General features: G+C 40.5%; 1 protein-coding gene and 1 pseudogene across 10 annotated transcripts in view; one reads left to right on the plus strand and one right to left on the minus strand.

The window, feature by feature from the left end:
- Positions 1–12,121, minus strand: part of RAD51B (RAD51 paralog B) — a 528,078-nt gene that overhangs the window by 249,506 nt on the left and 266,451 nt on the right. The gene's annotated exons all lie outside the window — the stretch shown is intronic.
- Positions 113–536, plus strand: LOC311602898 (profilin-1-like; annotated as a pseudogene). The gene has a single exon. The product of its transcript is annotated as a profilin-1-like (transcript).

Consider the following 12,121-nt stretch of genomic DNA (forward strand, 5'->3'; position numbering starts at 1 on the left):
TGTCATTTATATGTGGCTGTCTGCCATTAAGTCAGTAATAATTAGGCTACAATTCATAGCACCATGGAGGTAGGTATACAGTAAGGGACTAGAGGGAACAGATAGGCCTCACATGGCCAGGTGGAATGCCTATATCGACAGTTCTCATGGCAGACTGGACCTGTCAGGACACGGCCATGGTAGGCTACAAGGACTCGCCCTCCATCTGGGCCGCCGTCCCCAGGAAGACCTTTGTTAGCATTATGCCAGCTGAGGTTGGTGTCCTAGTAGGCAAAGACCAATCAAGTTTTTTTGTGAATAGGCTGACACTTAGGGGCCAGAAATGTTCTGTGATCTGGGGTTCACAGCTGCAGGACGGGGAATTTACAATGGATCTTTGTACCAAGTACACCGGAGGAGCCCCCACCTTCAATGTCACTGTTACCATGGCTGCCAAGATGCTAGTGCTACTGATGGGCAAAGAAGGTGACCATGGTGGTTTGATCACCAAGAAATGTTATAAAATGGCCTCTCACCTTTGGCCTTCCCAGTACTGACCTCATTTGTCCCCTTCCCCACTGCTCCCTTCAGCTTTTGTGCCCCTTCTTTCCCGACACACACACATACCATTATTTTTGGGGGCCACTACCCCATTTCCCTTATTGCTGCCCAAACCACATGGGCTTGGGGCTGGGGCTGGACGAACAGATACCTCCCCCTACCTATACCCCCTGCTGTGTGTGTTTGGAAAAAATTGGGTTTTGTTTTTGTTTTGTTTTGTTACCTGAATAAAAAAAGATTCTACTAAAAATTGAATGTATAATTATGGTTAAATGGGGGGGGGGTGCTGCAACGCAAGTATGAACATGACACAAGCTGGAGTTGCCAGAAAGAGGGGAGCCTCAGTTGAGAAAACATCTCCATAAAGCCCTTAAGACTTTAGGATATTTTCTTAATTAGTGGTTGAGGAGAGAGGGTCGAGGAGAGCCCATGGTGGGTGGTGCCACCCCGGGGTTGGTGGTCCTGGGTTCTGTAAGAAAGCAGCTAGCAAGCCATGAGGAACAAGCTAGTAAGGGTGTCGTGGGCTTTTATTACGTTGGGGTATGTCCCTTGTATCCCTACTCTCTCCAGGACTTGTATGATGAAGGGATAAAAGTTGGATTTTGTCAAAGGTCTTTTTTCATCTAATGAGATGATTATGTGGCTTTTTCTTTCAGTTTGCTTATATGGTGGATTAAATTTATTGATTTTTGTATATGCATCTCTGGAATGAAGCATATTTGATTATGGTGAATGTTCTCTTTGATGTGTTTTAGATTTAGCTATTTTATTGAGAATTTTTTACATCTATCATAAGACTAATTGGTCTGTAATTCTCATTCTTTGCCAGATCTTTATGTGGTTTGTGTATCAGGGTAACTGTGGCCTTGTTAAATGAACTGGGCAATGTTCCTTCTGTTTTTATTTTGTGGAATAATTTGCAGAGTATTGGAATTAACTCTTCTTCGAAAGTATAATAAAATTCTGCACTGATACCATTGTTTATGATTGGGAGACTTTTAATGATTGCTTCTCTTTCATTAGAGGTCACAGGCTTGTTTAAATTGCTTATCTGATCTTGAATTAGCTTTGGTAAGTGTTATGTATCAAGAAAAGTATCTATTTCTTTAAAAAGTTCCAATTTGGTGAAACACATGTTTTTAAAGTATGTCCTATGATTCTCTGGATTTCCTCAGTGTCTGTTGTTTTTATTTCTAAGTTTGTTAATGTGGATATTTTCTCCCTGCCTTTTAGTTAACATGGATAAAGGTTTGTCAGTCTTATTTATTTTCTCAAAGAACCAATTCTTGCTTTATTCACTGATTTTATTGTTGGAGTTTTGTTTGTTTTTATTTTCTCAATTTTTACCCGAGTTTGGTTATTTCATGCCATCTACTCCTTTTGAATGTGATTTCCTCTTCTTGTTTTTTTTAAAAAAATTTTAATTGATTCATTCATATTACATCTCAATAGTTATCCCATCCCTTGTATCCTCCCCTTCCTCCCTCCCTCCCGCTTTCCCCCTACTCCCCTCCCCTATGACTGTGACTGAGGGAGACCTCGACCTCCTCCCCCTGTATATGCTCTTAGGGTATCAAGTCTCTTCTTGGTAGCCTGCTATCCTTCCCCTGAGTGCCACCAGGCCTCCCCATCCAGGGGACGTGGCCAAATATGCGGCACCAGAGTTCGTGTGAAAGTCATACCCCACTCTCCACTCAACTGTGGAGAATGTCCTGTCCATTGGCTAAATCTGGGTAGAGGTTCGATGCTCACTGCATGTATAGTCCTTGGCTGGTGCCATAGTTTGAGCAGGACCTTTGGGCCCAGATCTGCCTGTCATAATGTTCTTCTCCTCTTTTTGTTGTAGAGCTTTCAGGTGTATTGTTAAGTTACTATATAAAATATCTCTCTATCTTTGTCTCTGTCTTTGTTTCTCTCACACACACATATACATACACATGCATATATATATATATATATATATATATATATATATATATATATATATATATATATGCATTCTTAGTACTATGAACTTGCCTTCAATGTGTATCACATAAGTTTGGGTATATTATATATTTACTTTCTTTCTTTCTTTTATTTTATTTTTTATTTATTTATTTTTGGGGGGAGGGGGCAAGTGTATTTGATTCTATCCTAGGTCTCTGAGCCATCTGCCCTCTGGTTTGTGTATTCATTTTCACTTAACACTAAGAAGTCTGGGGCCAGGAGAGGTGGCTTGGTGGTTAAGAGCACTGGCTTCTCTTCCAAAAGAGCCAGGTTCAAATTCCTGTACCCACATGGCAGTTCACAGCTTTCTGTAACTCCAGTTCCAGGAGATCTGACACCCTTGTGCAGACATACATGGACGCAAAACACAAATGTAAATAAAGTAAAATAATTTTAAAAAGAAGTCTTTATTTCTTGACTTACTTTTCACTCAGTAGTGAGTTGCTCAGTTTCCATAATTTTGTAGGCTTTTGTTGTTGTTGTTGATACCTAGTTTTAATCTATGGTGATCACTAAGGATGCAGGGTGGTATTTCAATTTTCTTGTATCTGTTGAGACTCACTTTGTATCTGAGTATGTGCTCAATTTTGGAGAAAGTTCCACAATGTGTTGAGAAGAGTATATATTCTTATGTGTTTGGGTAAAATGCCTGTAAATATTTGTTAGGCCCATTTTGTTCATAAGTGAGTGCCAGCATTTCTCTGTTGAGTTTTTGTCTGGATAACCAGTCCACTGGTGAGAGTGGGATACTGAAGTCTCCCATTATTAGTGTGTGAGGGCCAATATGTGATTTAAGCAGTAGTAGTGATACCCTATGAGCATATACAGGGGGAGGAGGACCCCCTCAGTTACATTCATGGGGGAGGGGAGTAAGGGGAAAATGGGAGGGAGGGAGGAATCGGAGGATGCAAGGGATGGGATAACAATTGAGATGGTATATGAATATATTAATAAAATATATTAAAGAAGAGTAGAGGCACATATAATTATGTGATGTTTTGTTTTAGCCTTAGTGATACACCACATGCATACCACCAATACACATCCAAATGCAGTTTTTATCATGGCTCACAGTATGGGAGGCCAGTTAGAAGTGTTGAAAATAGAGCCAGCACATCCTGGAGAGAGGACATTTGAAGAAGCTCACTGGCTTCTTCTAAGGTGAATGAGAAGCGATGTCAGTGATGACTCAGGGTTAGAGTTTTAACAATTAGTAACTTGAAGAAAATGAATGAACGGACACAGGAACAAACAAGTGACGAAGAGGACATGGTAAATCTAGCTAAGATTAGAGTTTTCTTCAACATTAACTACACAAAACACACATATCCTAACAAGTTAAAACTGTAGGCACCTACTTCACCTCTTAGTTTCTACAGCTTTGTCCAGGTCCCCAACTTTATACCCACAGGGGACATAGATATACGCCTGCCAAGAGTAATTGTGTGCTGAATAAACTAATAATTGGAACAAATTAAGATGAAAGCATACTCAAGACTTAGTGGGAAATGAAGTGTTCTATTAGAAGAGTTTTTCCCCCCTTTGGAACTGTAACCAAAACTCACATTTTACAAAGCTGGAAAAGGGCATCATCTCTGTTACCATCACATGACCAAGGACTCCTGACTCCTTTGTTGTGGAGTACTGATGTGCCACAGTCATCTCTTATCACACTGTTGTGGAGTACTGGTGTGCCACAGTCATCTCTTGTCACACTGTTGTGGAGTACTGGTGTACCACAGCCATCTCTTGTCACACTGTTGTGGAGTACTGGTGTGCCACAGCCATCTCTTGTCACACTGTTGTGGAGTACTGGTGTGCCACAGCCATCTCTTGTCACACTGTTGTGGAGTACTGGTGTGCCACAGCCATCTCTTGTCACACTGTTGTGGAGTACTGGTGTGCCACAGCCATCTCTTGTCACACTGTTGTGGAGTACTGGTGTGCCACAGCCATCTCTTGTCACACTGTTGTGGAGTACTGGTGTGCCATAGCCATCTCTTGTCACACTGTTGTGGAGTACTGGTGTGCCGCAGCCATCTCTTGTCACACTGTTGTGGAGTACTGGTGTGCCACAGCCATCTCTTGTCACACTGTTGAATCTCATTTGCACTCACTTACAGTTTTGCAAGAGACTCAAAGTTTTAAGTTCACAGTTGTAAACACTGTGTTTACTTGGTACTTGGTGAAGGGCATATACAGCCTTGTTTATGAGAAAAGAGATGATTTATGGAGGACATCTAAAAAAAAAAACCCTAAAGCTATGTAGCAGTGGAGTCCACAGTAACCCATTCCTTACCTTCTGGTCTGTAGTTTACCTGGGGTTCTTTGCTTACACCTGACTTATATAATTCTGTTGCTGATCCTAATCTGTACCAATTGTCTATTCAGTGTTCACTCCCTTTAGGGCAGTAACCGTGTCTTCTCCTATTACTGTATGTCCATAATGCTTAACAGTCCTCAACACAGTGGACACTGGATATTTCTTGACCAACCTAACAGTAAGACGCAAACAGAGATCTCCTAACTTCAAGGACTAACAATAACACTGGACTTTGCTCTCTCCATAAAGCCATGTCAATCTTGAACACAACTTCTCCTTAGCTGCCCTTGTCTTTCATTACAGAATAGCCATCGTCTCTTTCCAAACCAAAAAGCATTTTCCATTGTAAGCTACACTTGCAGCTGGGATGTTGAAATATTCCTCCGGCAAAGATTTCTATCTGTGCTGCAAAGGGAGAAAGTGTAGTGCATAAGCTTAATTCTTTAAACAAATCCAGAAACTCTCTTCCTTGGGCCCAGACAGCCCTCTTAGCTAGCTTGTTTCTTTAGTGTCCCATGCCATTTTCCCTTGAGTTCCTTTTGGTATGCAGTCCAGGGAGTATGATCACACTGGGACAGACTAGTGCTGGCATAATGGGCGCGCTCTCTATTATTCTAACAGCTAACATGTCATCCTACACAAAGAGAGCATTGAAAAAGGTGGATGCCATGGAGAGGAAACAGAGGTTAAAAAAGCTGGAAGCAGCCTAAACAAACACGTTACTCAGAACAGCTCATTTCCCAGCACTCTTGCCTCATCTTGGCTTGGTTAAACAGACTGGAGGCAAAGGGTAAGCGTATCACCTTTTACTGTGGTTGATTGTCCATTTTAATTTTTAGATACTGTAGAAAAGTCAGGTTGCTGCGTCATACGGCTGTCACTGAACACTTGTGGCAATCCTTTTAGAAGAAACATTAACTACTTTTATGAGAATTCTGAGTTCACTGTCAGTTTCTCAGCCCTTCTTCATAGCAGTTCTGAGAAACCAAAAGCAAATGTTGCCCTTCTGTTGATAAGAAAACAAGAGAAACATGCAACTTTGTGCAAAGCCAACCATTTGGATGCTGCTTGGAAAAATGGCCTTGGTACTCAGTATGGGTGCCCCTTGTTGCTGAGGAAACTCAAACCAAGAAATGATTAAAACATAAGGGATTATAGAGTCCTTCAATAATAGGCCAGATAAAGTAGTGCATGGAACAGCACTGGCATCCAAACATAAAGCAAAGGGAACTCTAACAATGGAAGTAGCACTGGAAGGCTGCCTTGAAGGAGATGAGGGAAGACTGAAAGGTTGGGGAGGCGGCGTAAGAGCATTATATAACCAAGAAAGAAAGGCACAAGCATGTTCAGGTAGCCACATGGAGCCTGTGTGGGTGGAGCAGAGGATTCACTTAGGATCACTGAATGAAGAGGAAAAGTCTACAAGAATGAAATCCACTAAAAACGTTAGCCCTAGGCAAAGGCAGGTGGATCTCAGTGAGTCTGAGGCCAGCCTGTTCTACAATGCCAATCCCAGCACAGCCAGAACTACACAGAAAAACCCCTGTATCAAAAAACAAAAACCAAAAACAAACAAAAGTTAGCTCTAAATGGTAAGCATGAATTTAAATTTAGAAACGTTTTCAGTGCCAAAAGGGGGAGCTGCGCATGGTTTTTGTGCCATAAATCTGAGAATGAAGCTGTTAACTAAATAAACTGCCACTAAATTATCTGACTAAGAATTCTACTCTGATACTCATTCTAAAAAATGATCCTATCTAAACTCTTGATTATGGCCCTGCTTGAACAAAGACAAATCTTTTGCTTTTGATTCTTACAAAACTGAGTGTCTAGAAAACAGGGAGAGAAGCAGATAGACATTCAGTGTTCAGTGTCAGGGTCAGTGAAGACCCATTCAAAGCAACTGTTTGGAGAGAAATGGCTTAGAGACTTTCGTTCCTTTGTTTTGTAACAGCAGCGACATAAAGATTACAGATTGGTCATTCGATTACAGCGTAGGAAATGTTTTGGCCTTCAGAGAAGTCAATACATACTACTCAACTTTTTTTTCCCACACTAACATGAGTCCTCTTCTCTTTACAATGATGGAGGAAGGAGTGACCAAAAAGGCCTCATGAAAGGCTCCTTGTGAGCAGCAATTCTTGCTGTGTCCTCCTGATTAAGTGCTCATAAATAAAAGGACACAACAGCTGACACTTATGATTAACCATGGTATAGTATTTCAAGCTATGAACAACAGGAGAGTTACTGGAACCAACAGGACTCTTATGTTGGTTCAACATATGACCTTGGCTTTGCCTGGCCTGTAGGTGACCTGAATCGAAGAGAAATGTCTGGCTTAAAATTTAACTGGGTGTCTGAAATCCTCTGTCACGTGGCTGGAAGTCAGTGATGTTGCAATTTCTGGAACCTCCGATCCTGTCAACGTGATTGGAAGGTGTAAAGGTGAATTTCAAGAGAACAGTGAAAAACTAGCTAATTGGTCAGTCTCAGACAGCTCTTGAATAATTCCCAAACATTTGGAGCTAGTCTAAGTAAACCATGATTACACAACCAAGGTAATTTTACTGCCTGCCATGGGCAAGTGCCCTCGAGATTATGGTGGTAAACAGTTCCTGGTGATTAATGAAATAGACTCTTTCTCTGCCCTCTAGTGAGGGCAAAAACTCTCTAAAGGAGAACACACAAAAAGCCAACCATTGCTTTACAGGTAACAACCAAAGAAATCTAAATTTTCTCTGAGTTTGAGAGGTTACTTCTGAGTAAGACTTAGGCTTTCAAAAGAGACCAGAGAAGACAAGATGAAAGGGGTTTCCATCACTCCTTCCTGAGAGGCCTTCTCTGAAGCCTATCAACATTCCCCAAGTAGGTGGGGAATCTCATTCTAATTACTATCTGCCCCATGTCCTTATGGTTTGAAAACGGAAAACAGAGCTTTATGTTTCGCATTCCAGATGACAAGTAAATATCACTTAGTACTTACTTTCTTATCACAGGGCCTCAATGCCTTTTTATTGGATTGTCCATTAGACAATTTGATCTTGCAATGGTTTCAAATACCACTCCATAGAAACTCAATCTATAGCCTCTCTGAAACCATGATCCAAGCACAGATACCTAATTTCTGTCTGCTTAACCCATCCTGCAGTAGGTGGGCTTCCAGGCATGAGTACTCAACTTAAGATCTGAGCAATTGGCATTTTACTCACAAACCTGCCAACCACCCACTGGATTTTTTCTACAAAAGCACTACAACATGTACTTAACACAAGTAAGTCTTTGTGAATTTACAATATTTCTTTAAAACAAGGATACCGCCTTTTAAGAGGCCTGCATCAGTCTGGAGAGTTGCCTTAATGACTAAAGAAAGTACTTGCTGCTCAAATGTGAGGGCCGTGGTGCCAATTCTAAGAGGCCAGGCAGTGAGGTAGGCACCTGTGACCCCATCACTCGGGTGTCCCCCTCGCTACACTTGCTGAAATTACTGATCTCTAGGTTCAGCAAGAGACCCTCTTCAATAAATAAAGCAAACAGTAGCCAAGGAAGACAACTAACATCAACTTTGGGCACACAAGTGTGAGCATGTATACAAACATGTATACATACCACACATACATACACATGCAAAAAATGCCTGAAGCAATATGGCACTAATTAGGGATGAGTATCTAGGCAATTAATACTGAGAACTAATGAGATACAACATTTAGGGGGGGATGCTTGTTTGAATCTTTCATTTTATAATTACTAATGAAATCTATAAAACAAACCACACAAAGAACATAGAACTCACCAGCTATTGTTTAAACCAATGGGATAACATGCCACCTTCTAGAGCGAGTACAGTTTATGATCTTCAACAGTACCGAGCACAGGGAAGATTCTAAATGAATACTTGTTCAATTAAATCAGTTATACACAGGAAAAAACTTCCTTTGTAAAAACGGTTGACAAAATTTTAACCTGAGAGCGAAGAACACATTGGAAATAAAAGACACTGATAATGACAGAACATGAGAATGAATGAGCTCTTTAATTGGCTAATTAATGCAAGAAAGAAGATTATATAAAAATACTAAGACAAGCTGAGAAGGAATCGGCTGTCTAGTCTCATGGGTGATGTTTCCATGTATACCTCTCAAACAAGAGTGGAAAAATCTCAGGCAGTGCCAAATACTGATGTCTCTCAGCCTGGGCTCTGTGTGCAGAAGAGGAGACCTAGGCCAGCTTCCTGAACTTGGAACTGCCTTTACCTCCTTTGAGCCAAATGTAAATGAAAAAGGTTGGTCTCAGAATCATTTTCCCAGGAAGTCCACAAGCCTTTCTGTTGAATCTAAATGCTCTGAGCAAATGTCCAGTTTTCTAGCTTTAAAAGAAATGCCTAAATACTTTTCTTAGAAACGCATCATCATTCTTAGTGGGAAAAGTAAGCCTGAAATAGAAAAATCATCACATTCTAAACATTTAAATCTAGATTTAGGGATTTAAGAGAGGGAATTGTTGGTTTTTTATTTAAGGAAGAAACAATAAACTGCTTAGTATCTCATCTTGAGATTAACATCTCTTAGTAAAACTTTATCAAATAGATATCAAACTTTATCAATGAATAGAAAAAGTAGATTGAATCTGTGTTTTATTCATTGATCCATAAGTACTGATGAAGAAATCAGTATTTTAGTTTGTCTCTCTTAAGAACTGAAATGAATAGCAATAAATGTTTGGCTTCATACTCTTACAAAACAAAAAGAAGAAAAAACCTTTTATAAGACATCTACACTGGATGGAATGAGCAGAACCGCCAGCTGTCAGTCATACTCATTTGAGAACTTATTGAGCTACCCAGAAATAGAAAGAATTGGAAAATATGTTTCTTACCTTCTGAAGGCTGTTGTCTGCACATAAATTCTGACCTGATAAATTCATCAACCCAATACTTATGGTACACACCCAGCACCATATAAACAAAATTAAATTAGTTAATTAATTAAGAAAAATAAGGTAAAAAAAATAGCATCACATCAGAGCCACACACGAGAAACAGAGAACAAGGACAGTGAGTTCTGCCTGGGAGTCTAGTGATGTCTCACTAAGGAGGTGTGGGCACACGAGTGTCACTAAACATGAGGGCCAAAAGGCATCACAAGAGAGAGAAAAGTCAGCGCAGAGTACCAAGGTGGGGAACGGTAAGAAAGCACATGTTGGAAGCATAGGCACATGGAATGGAGCATTGGAAGTAGATATTAGATAATCAGGCCAAGAAAAACCTTACAGAGCAAACTAATGCATCTGGGCTCTACCCTTCCTAGAAGAACTCTGTTTTCCTCTAGGCAGACAACCAACTCATCCCATTTTTCTAAAAGACAGTAACATCATCCCTAAATCCTAGTAGTTTCCAGGAGCCTGCTTCTGGAAAGAATGTCAGAGTGGGCACTCTGTCTTTCTGAAGTCATTGATTCAACACATCACACTGTTAGTACAACTGGAAGTAGTTTGGCCAGTGGGAAAGTAGCTCCATGGACAACCCTAAGATCCTTGCCTTTATAAGTGTTTTTGAGTGGTCTTTATTTTAAAACACTTATAGATGAGGAGGAAGGGGAGCTGGGGAGCAATAATCATCACCCAGAGCTCTTGTTTTTTAATTCTCTAGAGTATATACCACCCAATGGGGCCATGGGACCCTGAAGAAATATGAGAAAGGAAAATTTCTTACAAAATCCTGCTATAAAATAATGCCCATGATGTAATAAGAGGGAAACTATGAGAAACAACATAGACCACACAAGCTCATCCCCTATTAAGAAAATGAATGGGACAGTGTTAACTTATCTGTTGAAAGTACTTGAAGGACAACACAGACACACACATACACAGACACACACACACACACACACACATGCATGCTGAGAGCAATTGTGTTGAAAATTATGGGAGACTTTTCCCCTTTCTCCATAATATATTTCTTAAAGGATGGAATTTTATGATTATGTATTACTTTTACAAACAGGAAAACATAAGAAAGGTCACCTTAATTTAAATAAAACCTCTTGATGGTGGCCTGTAATCACAAAGGCTGTGGGAAGCCAGATAAATGAACTAAGCGGTTCCATGTGACAGTCACCACAAATGAGCAGGTTCTGTGTATTTCCATGTGGTCGATATGACATACCCGAACAGGAGTTTTAGTTTAGCAAGCGAGGCTCACCTACTGCGCTTTCTACCATCCTGGTAGCTCACCCCAGGACCCAGCGCATGTCCTTGTTGACATGATATTCTCCCTGCAGCTTTAAGCATGATCATCTAATGCTGATGAACTTGCACTAGCGACCAGTCTTAAGTTACTGCCTTTGCTAGAAATAAACCTGCAAGTGGGACCTGCAGGGCTGTAGTCTTGGAGGAACACTAAGCCCAAACTGCAAGTGCAAGAGCTTCAAGTACTCTGCAGGTGGGCTGTTCCATTTGCCTCACAGAAACTTTGATTCAAGGTAAAGCCTAACCTGCTGGCGACACTGCATTATGTAACCAGTCTACACACCCTCCAATGTGCGCTCTTCCAGATTGCTTCAGATGATCCTAAACAGAGCGTTGGTCCAATGAGGTAGCCCAGGCTAGATACCACCTGTTTTTCCTGGTTTTCATTTTTGAATTAATATTAGGGGAAGGCGAGAAAATATAAGAGGAATGTATCCCAAGTCAGAAAACTTAGAGGGAAATAACTAGTTATAAGCAACAAAGGGAGCAAACAAAGAACTGTTCACATTCCTACCGCCATGTATCACCCTCCTCCTTGGATGGGTAGGCTTCCTGTGTTTCCAGTTACTCTCTGTGATCTGCTCGAGCTGTTTCCAGATGAGTCACTTCCATGGCCAATCAGGGCGAAACGCCAAGAATAGTTTTCACCATACCTAGAAATCCCTTCCTTCTGACTCACCTGTCTTTCGAAAAGCCCAAGTATTATAAAGAAGAAAGATTTAGATACAGCTTTTTAAATGTTCTATTTTATTTCCATCCATAAGCAAAGCTAACAATAATCTTCAGAGAGAAGTAACCTTACTATGAAAGTGACTGTCAAAACTCAAATGTCGCTAAGATTTTCTTCAACTCAGAAATAATTCTAATTTCCTCTGACTAGAAGTATGGCCAAGAGGTTAAGAATTTGGATCAAGAGGCTATCAGATGACCAGTCAAGTAATTCCACACACCCCCAGAAGGAGTTAACCAAACTAAACTTTAAAAAAAAATAGATTTACATAATTTATTTTATCTGTGAGT

This window comes from Acomys minous, assembly GCF_964271855.1.
Source record: "Acomys minous genome assembly, chromosome: 8".
NCBI classification, from domain to species: Eukaryota; Metazoa; Chordata; class Mammalia; order Rodentia; family Muridae; genus Acomys; species Acomys minous.